Source organism: Danio aesculapii, chromosome 8, assembly GCF_903798145.1.
Source record: "Danio aesculapii chromosome 8, fDanAes4.1, whole genome shotgun sequence".
Lineage (NCBI taxonomy): Eukaryota > Metazoa > Chordata > Actinopteri > Cypriniformes > Danionidae > Danio > Danio aesculapii.
This window is the reverse complement of record NC_079442.1, coordinates 45,543,861-45,558,380: the sequence shown is the minus strand read 5'-3', so window position 1 is coordinate 45,558,380 and position 14,520 is coordinate 45,543,861. Positions and strand designations below refer to the sequence as shown.

The window sequence follows — 14,520 nt, the reverse complement described above, 5'->3', positions numbered from 1 at the left end:
TCAAACACCTCGCATCTGCAAAGATTTTCAGCTTAAAGTTACATGACATGACCATAATACATCTAAAACGACTTTATTTATATTCTTGAATTATTACTACAGTCTGTGTCAAATCAAAAGTGTCATTCAAATTTAATTGAATTTATTAATAATAATAATGATAAATAAAAATAACCCAACTTTGGGTTTGTCCATACTTGACCCAACTTTTTTAAAACAAGTGTACACTGTAAAAATCAATTAGTTTACTTTAAATAAGTGAGTAAACCCATTGCTTTTAAAGCATTTAATTGACTTTACTTTAAAAACTGAATAGACTCATTGCCTTAAATTCATTCATTTTCCTTCGGCTTAGTCTCTTTATTAATCATGGGGTCGCCACAGCAGAATGAACCGCCAACTTATCCAGCATATGTTTTACACAGCGGATGCCCTTCCAGCTGCAACCCAGTACTGGGAAACATCCATACACTCTCATTTACACACATACACTATGGCCAATTTAGTTTTTTTAATTCACCTATAGAGCATGTCTTTGGACTGGGGGGGAAACCGGAGCAGCCGCAGAAAACCCACTTCAACAAGGGGAGAACATGCAAACTCCACACAGAAAGAGAAGAGACCCAGCCAGTCAGGCGACAGTTCCAGTCACTGAGCCCCACTCATTGCCTTAAATTCACTAATTCATGTATTTATTTTCCTTCAGCTTAGTCTCTTATTTATTAAGGATCGCCACAGCGGAATGAACCCCCAACTGTTCCTGTTTTACACAGCGAATGCCCATCTAGTTGCAATCCAGTACTGGAAAATTGCCTTAAATTTATTAAGTAATAAACTATGTTCATAATTATTCAAATTAAGTTTAGTCAACTGAATAGTTCCAAGTTATAACAGGTTTACTCACTTTTTTTAAGTAGAGTCGACTTCTCACTTTTAAGGTTTACTCCCTTTACTCAAGTTAAGTAACTAATTTCTTTTTACAGTGTATTAATGTAGTTTTCTGCTGGAATGATTCATTCACATTTTGTTTAATGCATACAATAATAGAGTATTAAAAGCTATTATAAGACTTGTAAACCCTTCTCTTTAAAAAGACAGATGCTAATTGTTCAGTCATATCTTATATGTAAGTCATATCTTACATTTGATTTATGGGCCATAATGAATTATGGGAAGGGGTCAAAGGTGATCACCCATGGTGTTTACGATGTAACATCACACTCCGAATGGTTAAACTTGCTGTTTAAGGTCTTTTCAGTGGTCATCAGATTGTTAAACTGACCCAGAGGTCAGATTAACAGCTGCATTACGCAATTACAACTGATTACAATAAAAACAGCATATCCATTTAAATCTTAACACTAAATCTTGACTGATTTGAGCATTATGTCCATTTTTTGCACCCATATCTTGAATGAATCATTCAGCTGAGCTCCAGCTCTAGCAGGAGCACTTTTAGCTTAGCATAAATCATTGAATCAGATTAGACCCTTAGCATCTCATTTGACTGTTTTGTAGTTACATCGACTATAGTTAACATTAAGACCTAAGGAAAATTAAAAGCTATTGTTTTCTTTATTGAATTGAGCATTATTCATGTCCATTTTTTGCACCCATATCTTGAACTTAGGGGTGTTTGATGACCCCAGAGGTCAGATTAACAGCTACATTGTGCAATTACAGCTGATTTCAATAAAAACAGCATATCCATTTAAATCTTAACACTAAATCTTGATTGATTTGAGCATTATTCATATGCATGGCCACTTTTTGCATCCTTATCTTTAATCAATCATTCAGCTGAGCTCCAGGTCTGGCAGGAGCACTTTTAGCTTAGCTTAGCATATATCATTGAATCAGATTAGACCATTAGCATCTTGTTTGACTCTTCTGTAGTTACATGGACGTAAATTGAAAAGTTAGTGTTTTCTCGACTGAATTGAGCATTATTCATAACCATGTCCATTTTTTGCACCCATATCTTGAATTTAGGGGTGTTTGATGACCCCAGAGGTCAGATTAACAGCTACATTGTGCAATGACAGCTGATTTCAATAAAAACAGCATATCCATTTAAACTTAACTCTAAATCTTGATTGATTTGAGCATTATTCATATGCATGGCCATTATTTGCATCCTTATCTTCAATCAATCATTTAGCTGAGCTCCAGGTCTGGCAGGAGCACTTTTAGCTTAGCTTAGCATAAATCATTAAATCGGATTAGACCATTAGCATCTTGTTTGACTCTTCTTACATAGACGTAAATTGAAAAGTTAGTGTTTTCTCAATTGAATTGAGCATTACTCGTATCCATGTCCATTTTTTGCACCCGCATCTTGAATTTAGGGGCATTTGATGACCCCAGAGGTCAGATTAACAGCTGCATTACGCAATTACAACTGATTACAATAAAAACAGCATATCCATTTAAATCTTAACACTAAATCTTGATTGATTTGAGCATTAATCATATGCATGGCCATTTTTTGCATCCTTATCTTCAATCAATCATTCAGCTGAGCTCCAGGTCTGGCAGGAGCACTTTTAGCTTAGCTTAGCATAAATCATTGAATCAGATTAGACCATTAGCATCTTGTTTGACTCTTCTTACATAGACGTAAATTGAAAAGTTAGTGTTTTCTCAATTGAATTGAGCATCACTCATATCCATGTCCATTTTTTGCACCCGCATCTTGAATTTAGGGGCATTTGATGACCCCAGAGGTCAGATTAACAGCTGCATTACGCAATTACAACTGATTACAATAAAAACAGCATATCCATTTAAATCTTAACACTAAATCTTGATTGATTTGAGCATTATGTCCATTTTTTGCACCCATATCTTGAATTAATCTTTCAGCTGAGCTCCAGGTCTGGCAGGAGCACTTTTAGCTTAGCTTAGCATAAATCATTGAATCGGATTAGACCATTAGCATCTTCTTTGACTCTTCTGTAATTACATCGACTACAGTTAATACTAAGACCAATGGAAAATCAAAAGCTATTGTTTTCTTGATTGAATTGAGCATTATTCATATGCATGTCAATTTTTTTGCATCCATATCTTGAATTTAGGGCCATTTGATAATCTTCTTACTTTTGCAATGATTTATAAGGCATACATCCACATGCATTTTAATGTAAAATCTGTTATATATAATCAAGGGCATTTCTATGTTACATACACAGACCCTCATAGATGAGCTTCTCATGCTTGACCGGCTGCTCTGTAAGGCTCTTACGCTGGGAATAGTTCACATTCTTACACGCCAAAGTGGCTCAAAGTGTTTTTTTAAGCTCTAGTTTGTTCATTCATGATAAAATGGCATTTCTTGTGGAAGTAATTAGGCGGCATCAAAGCCAAAGAAGATCTTGTTATTTCAGCGCTGTGAATGAAGGCAGACGTGAGCTTTGGTGTGTCAGCGTTTGACTCTCTCCACCTGTCGGTGCGTGTGCAGCAGATGCCACTCACTGCATCTACAAGAAAACTTCAGTCCCTTATAAGGAGTGTGTGGTTTAGCTCAGAGAGAATTCAGAAATGGATCAGTCTGAATGGGAGATGTGTGAACTGTTTGCTACAGTACAGTACAGAACAAAGAACTTGTTTACATATCTAAAGGAACACTCCACTTTTGGGGTATCGGTTTTTCTTTTCATTGTACAGCTCTTCCAGAGTCTTACCATTTTTGAATCCATTCGACTGAGCTCCAGGAGCACTTTTGGCTTAGCTTAGCATAAATCATTGAATTGGATTACACCATTAGCATCTTGCTTAAATAAATAGTTTGACTCTTCTGTAGTTTCATCGACTACTGTTAATACTAAGACCAACGGAAAATGAAAAGTTATATTTTTTCTAGGCTGATATGGATGGAACTACACTTTCATGCTGGCGTAATAATCAAGGAACATTGCTGCCATAGCATGGGTGCTGCAGGCGTAATGAGATTATGTAGCACTGCTTTCAGCCGCTGCTTAATATCATTGCCTTCACATTTTGCGTTGACTTTTCATTAAACCATGTAACTAAAGAGTCCAGCTTTGAATATAAATTATTGAATCACTTTTTTGAAATTTTTAAGCGTTATGCTAATGGTCTAAACTGAGTCTATGAATTATGCTAAGCTAAGCTAAAAGTGCTCCCGGACAACTTTCAGCCGCTGCTTAATATTGCTTTTTCATTTTGCGTTAGCTATACATTAAACCAGAGAGTCCAGCTTTAAATATTGAAATGATTGAATCTCTTTTTTGAAATTTTTGAGCGCTATGCTAATGGTCTAATCTGAGTTTATGAATTATGCTAAGTTAAGCTAAAAGTGCTCCCGGACTACTTTCAGTTGCTGCTTAATATCATTGCCTTTTCATTTTGCGTTAGCTATACATTAAACCAGAGAGTCCAGCTTTAAATATTAAAATGATTGAATCTCTTTTTTGAAATTTTTCAACGTATGCTAATGGTCTAATCTGAGTGTATGAATTATGCTAAGCTAAGCTAAGCTAAAAGTGCTCCCGGACTACTTTCATCCGCTGCTTAATATCATTGCCTTTTCATTGTCCGTTGGCTTTTCATTGAACGATGTAACTACAGAAGAATCCAGCTTTAAATATTAAAATTACAGAATCCCTTTTTTGATATTTTTAAGGCAAGATGCTAATGGTCTAATCTGATACAATGATTTATGCTAAGATAAAAGTGCTCCCAGACTACTTTCAGCTGCTGTTTAATATCATTGCCTTTCCATTTTCCGTTGGCTTTTCATTAAGCGTAGTAACTACAGTAGACTCCAGCTTTTAAATAAACTCTTTTTTTTAATCTTTGAACAAGATGCTAATGGTCTAATGTGATTCAGTGATTTATGCTAAGCTAAACGTGCTCCCGCCAGATGCGCAGCTTGGCTGAATGGGTTAAGAAATGGTAAGACTCAACTGTTTAGGACCTATTTTCAAAAAAAAGTGGAGTGTTCCTTTGATGGAAAATTTGCCTGTTTTGTTGCTAAAATGTTGTTGACGGTTGCTAAGGGGGATATATATTACGGTGCCACATATAGATTTGCCTATTTACCTTGAAATATTCTGTACCATGGGAAATGAACTTTATCTTGCCATAATTTGTATGATACTTCCAAAACTCTTAGAACATTTTTACACCAGTAACTTTTACAAATCAGAAAAACAAAGCTGAATTTTGGCATATAACCACCAATCTGGGTTGCTCTGTGAAGCTTTCAGTCAACAGTTATTTAAAAAAGTATTAGTGTAAAGAATTTTTTATTAATCTAAATAACATTTTTGAGGAATGTAAAGGCTCTATGTACAATTGAAGACTGTAGTTATTAGTCCTCCTGTGAAATTTTATGTCTTTTTCAAATATTTTCCAAGTGCTGTTTAACAGATATTTAAAATAAAATGTAATATAATATTTTTAACAACATATTTCAAATAACTTATTTCCTTCATCTTTGTCATGATGATAGTACACAATATTTCACTAGTTTTTTTTTTTTTTTTTGCAAGAAAGTATTCAGCTTAAAGTACAATTTAAAGGTTTAACTAGCTTAATTAGGTAAAAGTTCAGTTATTATGCAATTAATTATGCCACAACAGTGGTTTATTTCATAGGCAATTAAAAGAAATTCTAATATTCTAATGTAATATTGATCTTGGCAGTTTTACAATTAAAAAAAAATAACTATTTATTCCAGCAAAACTAAAATAAAAGACTTTCTCCAGAAGACAAATATAAGAGGAAACACTGTGAAAAATGTCCTTGCTCTGTTAAACATCACTTATTATATTTCAAAAATCACTCAAATTAAAATTTTATAGTCTATTATAGTGTAAAATGCATCTTTTTAAGATCCTTTATTTATTCTTTTAATCAGAAATTGTCGTTGGGGAACCCAAAATAGTTTCTTATATTTTCTTTAGAACTCCAAATTTGTACAGTTCACGGTATTAAAGGTGTGCTGTATGTAAGTTTTGGACTCTTCTAAAGCATAAAAATACCAGAATATGTTTGCAGATATTTAAGAAACATGCTAAGTGAACATTCTTGTTGATGTGAAAAACAATGCTTAAGTCAGATATTCTGCTTTGAAAATGTGAATTGTGTGCCGGCATGGCTGTCTTTGTTTTGGTTCTTTTAACCTGCCCACTGCCACTTTAGCCAGTTATATTTCAGCACCGTGGGTTACCTTGGTGGAACACAGCGTATGTCATTCGCTCAGTCAGAAAGGCTCTCAAAGTATACGTTCGTGACTGAAGCGCGACCTCCGCTGCACAGTAGCAGACTCCGAAATGAGACGCAGATTCAGAGTTCCATATGAGGGTATTTATTAGTAAATAATATAAATATTACGAACGAAAACATTAGGTGAGCCGGTTACACAGCAACCCCGTGTCCCAACAACACGCTACGTGACGAGATATGCAGTGATAAGCAATTGGGCTGTTCGCACCAGATGAAACATGACAGAAATTTAAAAACAGCCAATCAGAAACACAGAATAGTGCACTTACTGCACTCCAATGAAATGGTAAGGTTTATATTGTAATTAATACATATTAACCCACTTTAACATTATTAAATGTAGACGGTGAATCACTGATATGTGTTGGTTATGCGTCACAGTTCTAAAGTTCAATTGTAAACGGTTTATTTTATTTTCAAGATCTGAGGTGAACTATCTGCTGCTGCTTTCAGTAGTATGGCAATAAATGTCATGTAAAATGGCATTCAAACTCACATTATTAGCGTTTAACAATGAATAAAGCACATGAGGTTTACCTGAGGTGATTGTTGTCAGTTTTCTGTTGTTCAGCTGCAACAAATAGAAGCCGTTTCTAAAATATTAATTTCAGATGTTGGTTAGAACAAAACCTTCTTTCAGTATGAAAAATATTCCTTCTATCGAGTGCCGTCGCCTTCATTTAGAACACGACTTCAACACGAGTGTCAGCCATTAGGCACGATACTTATACTTCTGTTGATGTCGTCAATCTGGCAACCTGCGCTTACATGTGTTTTGAACCAGGCATGCAATACCTAGTTGAACCACTGGGTGTCAAACTTACATACTGCGCCTTTAACAAATCATTAATGAACGCTCTTAGCTTAATAAAATCCTAATTAGCTGTTTATTAATTGTTAGTCAGTTAGAAGTTGGGTTTAGGTTTTGGGTAAGATTAGAGATGCAGAATTTATAACCACCAATGAACAGTTAATATCTTAATAATAGTCAGCTTTTCCTTTTTCTGCACTGGAAAGTTTGTGTAAATGTTAAAAGTTCAGCCATTCAGTAGAAGAACTATTTTTAGAACCTCTATTTTAAACAGTGATCTATGGGGGATTTTTTTGTATCATGTAAATACCCTTGAATATCGTAATCATTGCGCATTGTGATGGATGTTACATTCTCATCTGAGCACTTTTCTGCAGGAGAAGCAGGTCTAAAGGTTAATGCACACATTATAAGGTGGACTCAACCTATAATAAGTGCTTTGTCGCTTCAAATAAAAGCGGCTGCTAAATGACTAGTTAGTTGGTACTGTCCTGTGACGGCTGAGGTTTGCAGCGTCTTCATCTCAGACAAAAGATATTAATGATAGTGTGTTAGCGGGAGATGATTTCAGCAGGCGTTGTGTTCTCTGAGCAGATGTGCTGGTGGATCGTTCGGGGATGTCTTGAAGCGTTTTGGCTCATTTTCACCAAATCATGATGGTGGTCTGTTGTTGACACTCAGAATGCGGCTAGAGTTCCTCAATGGCAGAAACACTCCCTCTCGCTTCTCCTGCAGCACATTATACATCCACACATGACTGCCTATGAGGACCGTCAGCAGCAGCAACAATAATTGCAGTTTTGTTCCACAGAAATGATTATCTTATTCTCTCCATGTAGCTGACATGCTCTGACATGCTTTCTTTCTTTCTTTCTTTCTTTCTTTCTTTCTTTCTTTCTTTCTTTCTTTCTTTCTTTCTTTCTTTCTTCTTCTCTTTCTTTTTATTTCTTTATATTTTTTTCTTTCTTCTACTTTATTTTCTTTTTCGTTTGTTCTTTTTCCCCTTTCCCTTTATTTTTTCTTTTTCTTAATTTATGTATCTATCCATCCATCCATCTTTGCTCTGTTTATCTTTCTTTTTCAATTTTTTCTTTCTTTTTTCTATAGTTCTATCTATCCATTTATTCATCTATCTATCCATCCATCCATCTTTGTTCTATCTGTCTTTCTTTTTTCAATTTCTTTCTTTCTTTCTTTCTTTCTTTCTTTCTTTCTTTCTTTCTTTCTTTCTTTCTTTCTTTCTTTCTTTCTTTCTTTCTTTCTTTCTTTCTTTCTTTCTTTCATCTATCTTTTTTCTTTCTTTTTATTTTCTTTCGTTTTCTTTCTCCCTTTTTTATTTTATCTAATCTATCTATCTAGCTATCTATCTGTCTGTCTGTCTGTCGTCCGTCCGTCCGTCCGTCCGTCCGTCCATCCGTCCCTCTGTCAATCCATCCATCTTTGTGCTGTTTATCTTTCTTCTTTCAATTTTTCTTTCTTTTTTCTATGGTTCTTTTTTCTTTTGTTTTTCTGTCTTTCTTTCTTTCTTTCTTTCTTTTTTCTTTCTTTCTTTCTTTCTTTCTTTCTTTCTTTCTTTCTTTCTTTTTATTTTCTTTTTCTTTCGTTTTCTTTCTCCTTTTTTATTTTATCTATCCATCCATCCATCCATCCATCCATCCATCCATCCATCCATCCATCCATCCACCTGTCCATCAGTCTGTCTGTCTGTCTGTCTGTCTGTCTGTCTGTCCATCAGTCTGTCTGTCTGTCTGTCTGTCTGTCTGTCTGTCTGTCTGTCTGTCTGTCTGTCCGTCCGTCCGTCCTACCGTCCGTCCATCCATCCATCCATCTTTGCTCTGTTTATCTTTCTTTTTCAATTTTTTCTTTCTTTTTTCTATAGTTCTATCTATCCATTTATTCATCTATCTATCCATCCATCCATCTTTGTTCTATCTGTCTTTCTTTTTTCAATTTCTTTCTTTCTTTCTTTCTTTCTTTCTTTCTTTCTTTCTTTCTTCTCTTTCTTTTTATTTCTTTATATTTTTTTCTTTCTTCTACTTTATTTTCTTTTTCGTTTGTTCTTTTTCCCCTTTCCCTTTATTTTTTCTTTTTCTTAATTTATGTATCTATCCATCCATCCATCTTTGCTCTGTTTATCTTTCTTTTTCAATTTTTTCTTTCTTTTTTCTATAGTTCTATCTATCCATTTATTCATCTATCTATCCATCCATCCATCTTTGTTCTATCTGTCTTTCTTTTTTCAATTTCTTTCTTTCTTTCTTTCTTTTCTTTCTTTCTTTCTTTCTTTCTTTCTTTCTTTCTTTCTTTCTTTCTTTCTTTCTTTCATCTATCTTTTTTCTTTCTTTTTATTTTCTTTCGTTTTCTTTCTCCCTTTTTTATTTTATCTAATCTATCTATCTAGCTATCTATCTGTCTGTCTGTCTGTCGTCCGTCCGTCCGTCCGTCCGTCCGTCCATCCGTCCCTCTGTCAATCCATCCATCTTTGTGCTGTTTATCTTTCTTCTTTCAATTTTTCTTTCTTTTTTCTATGGTTCTTTTTTCTTTTGTTTTTCTGTCTTTCTTTCTTTCTTTCTTTCTTTTTTCTTTCTTTCTTTCTTTCTTTCTTTCTTTCTTTCTTTCTTTCTTTCTTTCTTTCTTTCTTTCTTTCTTTCTTTCTTTCTTTCTTTCTTTCTTTCTTTTTATTTTCTTTTTCTTTCGTTTTCTTTCTCCTTTTTTATTTTATCTATCCATCCATCCATCCATCCATCCATCCATCCATCCATCCATCCACCTGTCCATCAGTCTGTCTGTCTGTCTGTCTGTCTGTCTGTCCATCAGTCTGTCTGTCTGTCTGTCTGTCTGTCTGTCTGTCTGTCTGTCTGTCCGTCCGTCCGTCCGTCCGTCCGTCCGTCCATCCATCCATCCATCTTTGTGCTGTTTATCTTTCTTCTTTCTATTTTTCTTTCTTTTTTCCATAGTTCTTTTTTCTTTCTTTCGTCTTTCTTTCTTTATATTACATTTTCTTTCTCTGTTTTAGTATTCCTTTCTGTCTTTTTCTTTTTCTCTTAATTTAATTAGTTTGTTTCTTTATTCTGACTTTCACTCTTGTTCTTTCTTTTTCTGTCCGTTCTTTGTTCATTCTTTCATGTGTTTGCTTGCTCTTTCTTTTAGTCTTGTTCATTTCTTGTTTTTCCTTTGTTGTTCTTCTTTTTATATTTTTTGTATAGGTGGACATATATACATTTTTTTAATCTAGATTAATCCCGATTAAAATGGCTCATTTGAATTCTGCCGAAGGCATTCAGAATATGTGTGCTACCCAAATAATAAGTCTTTGACAACGGGTTTCCAAAATGCATCACAAACTGCTTGAGAAACTGTTCTACTATGATAATTGGTAATGAAAATAAATGATGTTCAATAAGATGTACTTGTGTTTACTAACTGTTTATTTAGATAAACATGAATTTTGAACGATAGGCCTACATAAGCTCCAAACAGTGATTTCATACTTGCTTTAGATGTACAGTACGTATGTATGCTGCTTCGCTAAGGCAAGTTCACAGAGCCCTGACGATGTGTGGGCAACAATACTTTAATATGATTTTAATATGATTAAAACAATACTCTGATTAAGAGTCTACCATGTAAACAGAGATTTTTGGTTTTTGAAAGTCATAACTGAACTAAACAGAAATGGAATTAAGACATGTGGAGTATGCACATATTAGTGGCTTTACTGACAAATTATTACCGTCATGTAGGACTTTTCGCCATGTTTTCCGACAACATCCACACAGGCTGCTGTCAGTAAAGGACTGTACACACACACAAACACACACATCGCAAAATGCGGAAGTTTTTTTTCTTTCCATTCGGGTGCGTTATTAAATTCCATCCCATAACACTCTCACCAGTCCTTACTCCTTACTCCTTACAGCATCCTGCTGATTTAATTCAGAAGGGCACTTTTTTGTCTGACGGCTCACCGGTCAGGTATACATCCGCGCTAAAGTATCAAGGTGAAAGTCATCATAGCTTGCGTAGAATAGACCCAGCTCCCAACCCAACTTTGAGAGATTAACGACGATATTTTTTTTATCACGCGATAAGAGTCTCACGTTAACACCGATAACGGCCCAGCACTAATTTTTTGTTTGTTCATTCTATTGTTTGTTTATTCTCTCTTTTTGTGAAATCATTATCTTCTTATCTTTCTTTCTTTTTCTTTCTTCTTTTCAGTTCTCTTTATTATCTTTTCATTCTTTCCATATGATTTTAGATAAATACTGTATTACTGCTATTTTTTAATCTCTCCCAACATTGTTTCTTTCTCATAGCCTCGTTTCTTTCCTTAAACTTTCGATCATTCTTTTATTTCCTTTGCAAAGATCATTTTAGGTCTAAATTAGTGCTAATTCTTAAAATAACCTCCCAGCTGTCCCTTTTCTGAAATGAACGTGTCACATCATTAATAAAATAGAGTTTAAGAGATAATATGACCACCTGAAAGACCTAAATATAGACTTTCAATTATCTACCCGTATGCATTTCATCTTTAAAATCTTGAACGAATATCTGTCTTTCTCTCTGCAAATACTATTTCAGATGCCCAATCCTGCTAGTTCTTCAGATAATCTGTCTCCCTCCTGTCGTTTCTCTGTCGTCATTCTCGCTCATTTCCTTCCCTCTTCTTGTGGTTCAGGGGATTTTCTGTTCAACTGATTAGTCTGTGTTTCGTGTTAATAATCTCTAATCTACGTCCCTCTGCCCATCTCTCGTGCTTAGCTCTGCAATACTGAGTAATGAGGCCGGTGTGTCCCAAGTGCACTATTTACTAGTGGTCCACCAATATAGGGTTTTTAATGACCAGTACTGATGCCGATATCTAGAGAGCAGGGTCAGCTGTGGTCAAAATGCTGATCTGTACAAAAATGTAATAATGGCGGATGAACACTTGAAGAGTTCAGATGCAAAAACCTCAAAGTGCCGTCTGAAATCTCCACCGAAAATGAACATATTTCTCAGCCTCCTTTGTTTATGTTGAGATATTTCGCTTTAAAGACCAGGACAAGGAAAGAAATGATATTACTGAACATACACACAGAAGCCTGATAAAAATGCCCATTTTAGAGGAAAATTTCAGACGGCATTTAGACATTTTTGCACCTAAACTCTTCACTTGTTTACTAAAACAGTTTAAAGTAGTCAATTGTGTAGCGATTCTTGTTGTGATGTTTGTTTTTAGCTTGTTGTGTATATTGAGTATACATTTTAAGCCGATATGCTTTTCAACCCCTATAATGTCCATAGTGAAACTATAGAAACCACCTAAATTACCTAGTTTTATATACACAGTTGAAGTCAGAATTATTAGCCCCCCTGTTCATTTTTTTCCCCCAACTTCTGTTTAGCAGAGAAGATTTTTTTTCAACACATTTCTAAACATATTTATATATGTTATTTTTTCTTTTAACTAGGTTAATTAGGTTAACTAGGCAGGTTAGGATAATTAGGCAAATCAATGATGGTTTGAGACTATCAAGGAAAAAAAAATAGCTTAAAGGGGCTGTTGAAAAAAAATAGCTTAAAGTAACTTCAAAGTAAAGTAATTAATCAGATTACTTTTTACATGAAGTAATTAGTAATGTAATCTGTAATTTGTAATCTACTACTTTTTTAAAGTAACTTACCCAACACTGTTTAAATATATTAACTCTAGCTGTTAAAGTTATTATTAATAAGATAAACATAATTAGTAAGGTGCACCTTTTGTTAATCTGCTTTGAAACAATAATTATTGTAAAAAGTTCATACAAATGAACTTGAAGTGAATTATTGCAAGCTCTGGATAAAAAAGAAATGTTTGAGTGTTTTTCAAATTTTTGAGTGGTCAAAACTGGCATATTAAATATCAAAGACTGCTGTTTTTTGGACTCACAGCATTATATAGCTAAGCATGTTGATTTTATGTTGGCAATATTTGTTGACTAAATATCTGCCCTGTTTGATAGCATGGAGGAGATATTGTTCTGCCGCTATGTACTTTTTATATACAAAACACTTGTCTGATATGATGATACTTTACTTTAGACATTAATAAAACATAATAAATGGGAAATTTAATAAATAATATAAATAATTCTAGTCAACTTCCGGCTGCAACCATATCCAATCTAGAAACAACCAACAAACTGCTCTGTGAGATGATTCTGCTGTTTCCTAGATTTCTCCTTCATGAGTGTTTGGAGTTTGTGTGTCAGAGCGCCCTCTTGACCTTTGGAGGACATTTACTACTAATGACACAACAGACCCTTTTCACAAGCTTGTTTAACAGTCATCAGCATCTTAAACCCTTGAACATTTTTATGTATTTATGTATGTATTATATCATCTTTGCTTCAAATTACAAATAAACGAATGACCAATTGTGCGAGGTGTTTCTAATGCATCGTCTATGGGACAGGACAGTGACGTTATTCTCTCCTCTGTCTGCCGTCATCAGTCTCAAACAACTTTTTTTTTCCTTTTTCTGAAAGTCTTTATAACATCATCGTGGAGTTTTTCTTTTATTATTTGAGCAAATAAGATTATAAAAAATACAAATATTTGTTGTACTCCCCCATTCACTGTGCTCTAAGTTTTCCCAACTATGAGGACTTCCGCTACTGAGAAACCCAGAAATGTTAAAAGGGTCTACTGTGCTTCCCTGACAAGATGTGCATGAAAGTACTGTTTCCATCCACCTATTTTTATGTGCATTTTGGAATATTGCATAAAAATGCCCAACAAAATGACAAGATGTTTATACATTTCGAAAATGTACATAATACATTTATGCACACAACTGAGTAGCTTAGACTTTTTATCCAATAAGAAAAAATTAGCATAAACTACAATTGAAACACATTCAAAAAATCCATCATATGCTTCAAAAAGTAATGTGGTTTTGATTGAACAGATTGTGTGATGATAAAAATGAGTGCGATGAGACGGCATTAATGGACAAATCAACAGAGCGAACACATTGTGAAACATCTAAAATGTTGTTTGGGTCATTTTAAAATTCCTCAGCCAAAGTCTGTCATCATAGTGGTTCAGTTTTATCTCCTCCAGAACTGTCTTGAGTGTCTTTGCTTCCAAAGAACCTCTCACACCTCCAAAAGCCACCGTACATTCATTAAACTTAACATTAAACATTAAACATCTTTATTCTTGTGGGAGCGCAAGTAATTTATTATATACAAAAAAAAGGCCCACAGTGACTCCTCCTACCACAGCAAATTGCATTTTTCTTTTTGATAGTTAGCGCCATTTTATCAGGAAGTTCAGTTCATCTTTATTTCTATAGCGGTTTTACAATGTAGATCATGTCAAAGCAGCTGAACATAGAAGTTCTAGTAAGTTGAAACTGTCAGTCCAGTTTTCAGAGTTCAAGTTCAGTTTAGTTCAATGTGGTTTAATTTTCACTGCAG

At 34.5% G+C, this 14,520-nt stretch overlaps 1 protein-coding gene across 1 annotated transcript in view; it reads left to right on the top strand.

Moving 5' to 3' along the window:
- Positions 1–14,520, top strand: part of plxnb3 (plexin B3) — a 187,858-nt gene that overhangs the window by 368 nt on the left and 172,970 nt on the right. The window lies entirely within an intron of this gene.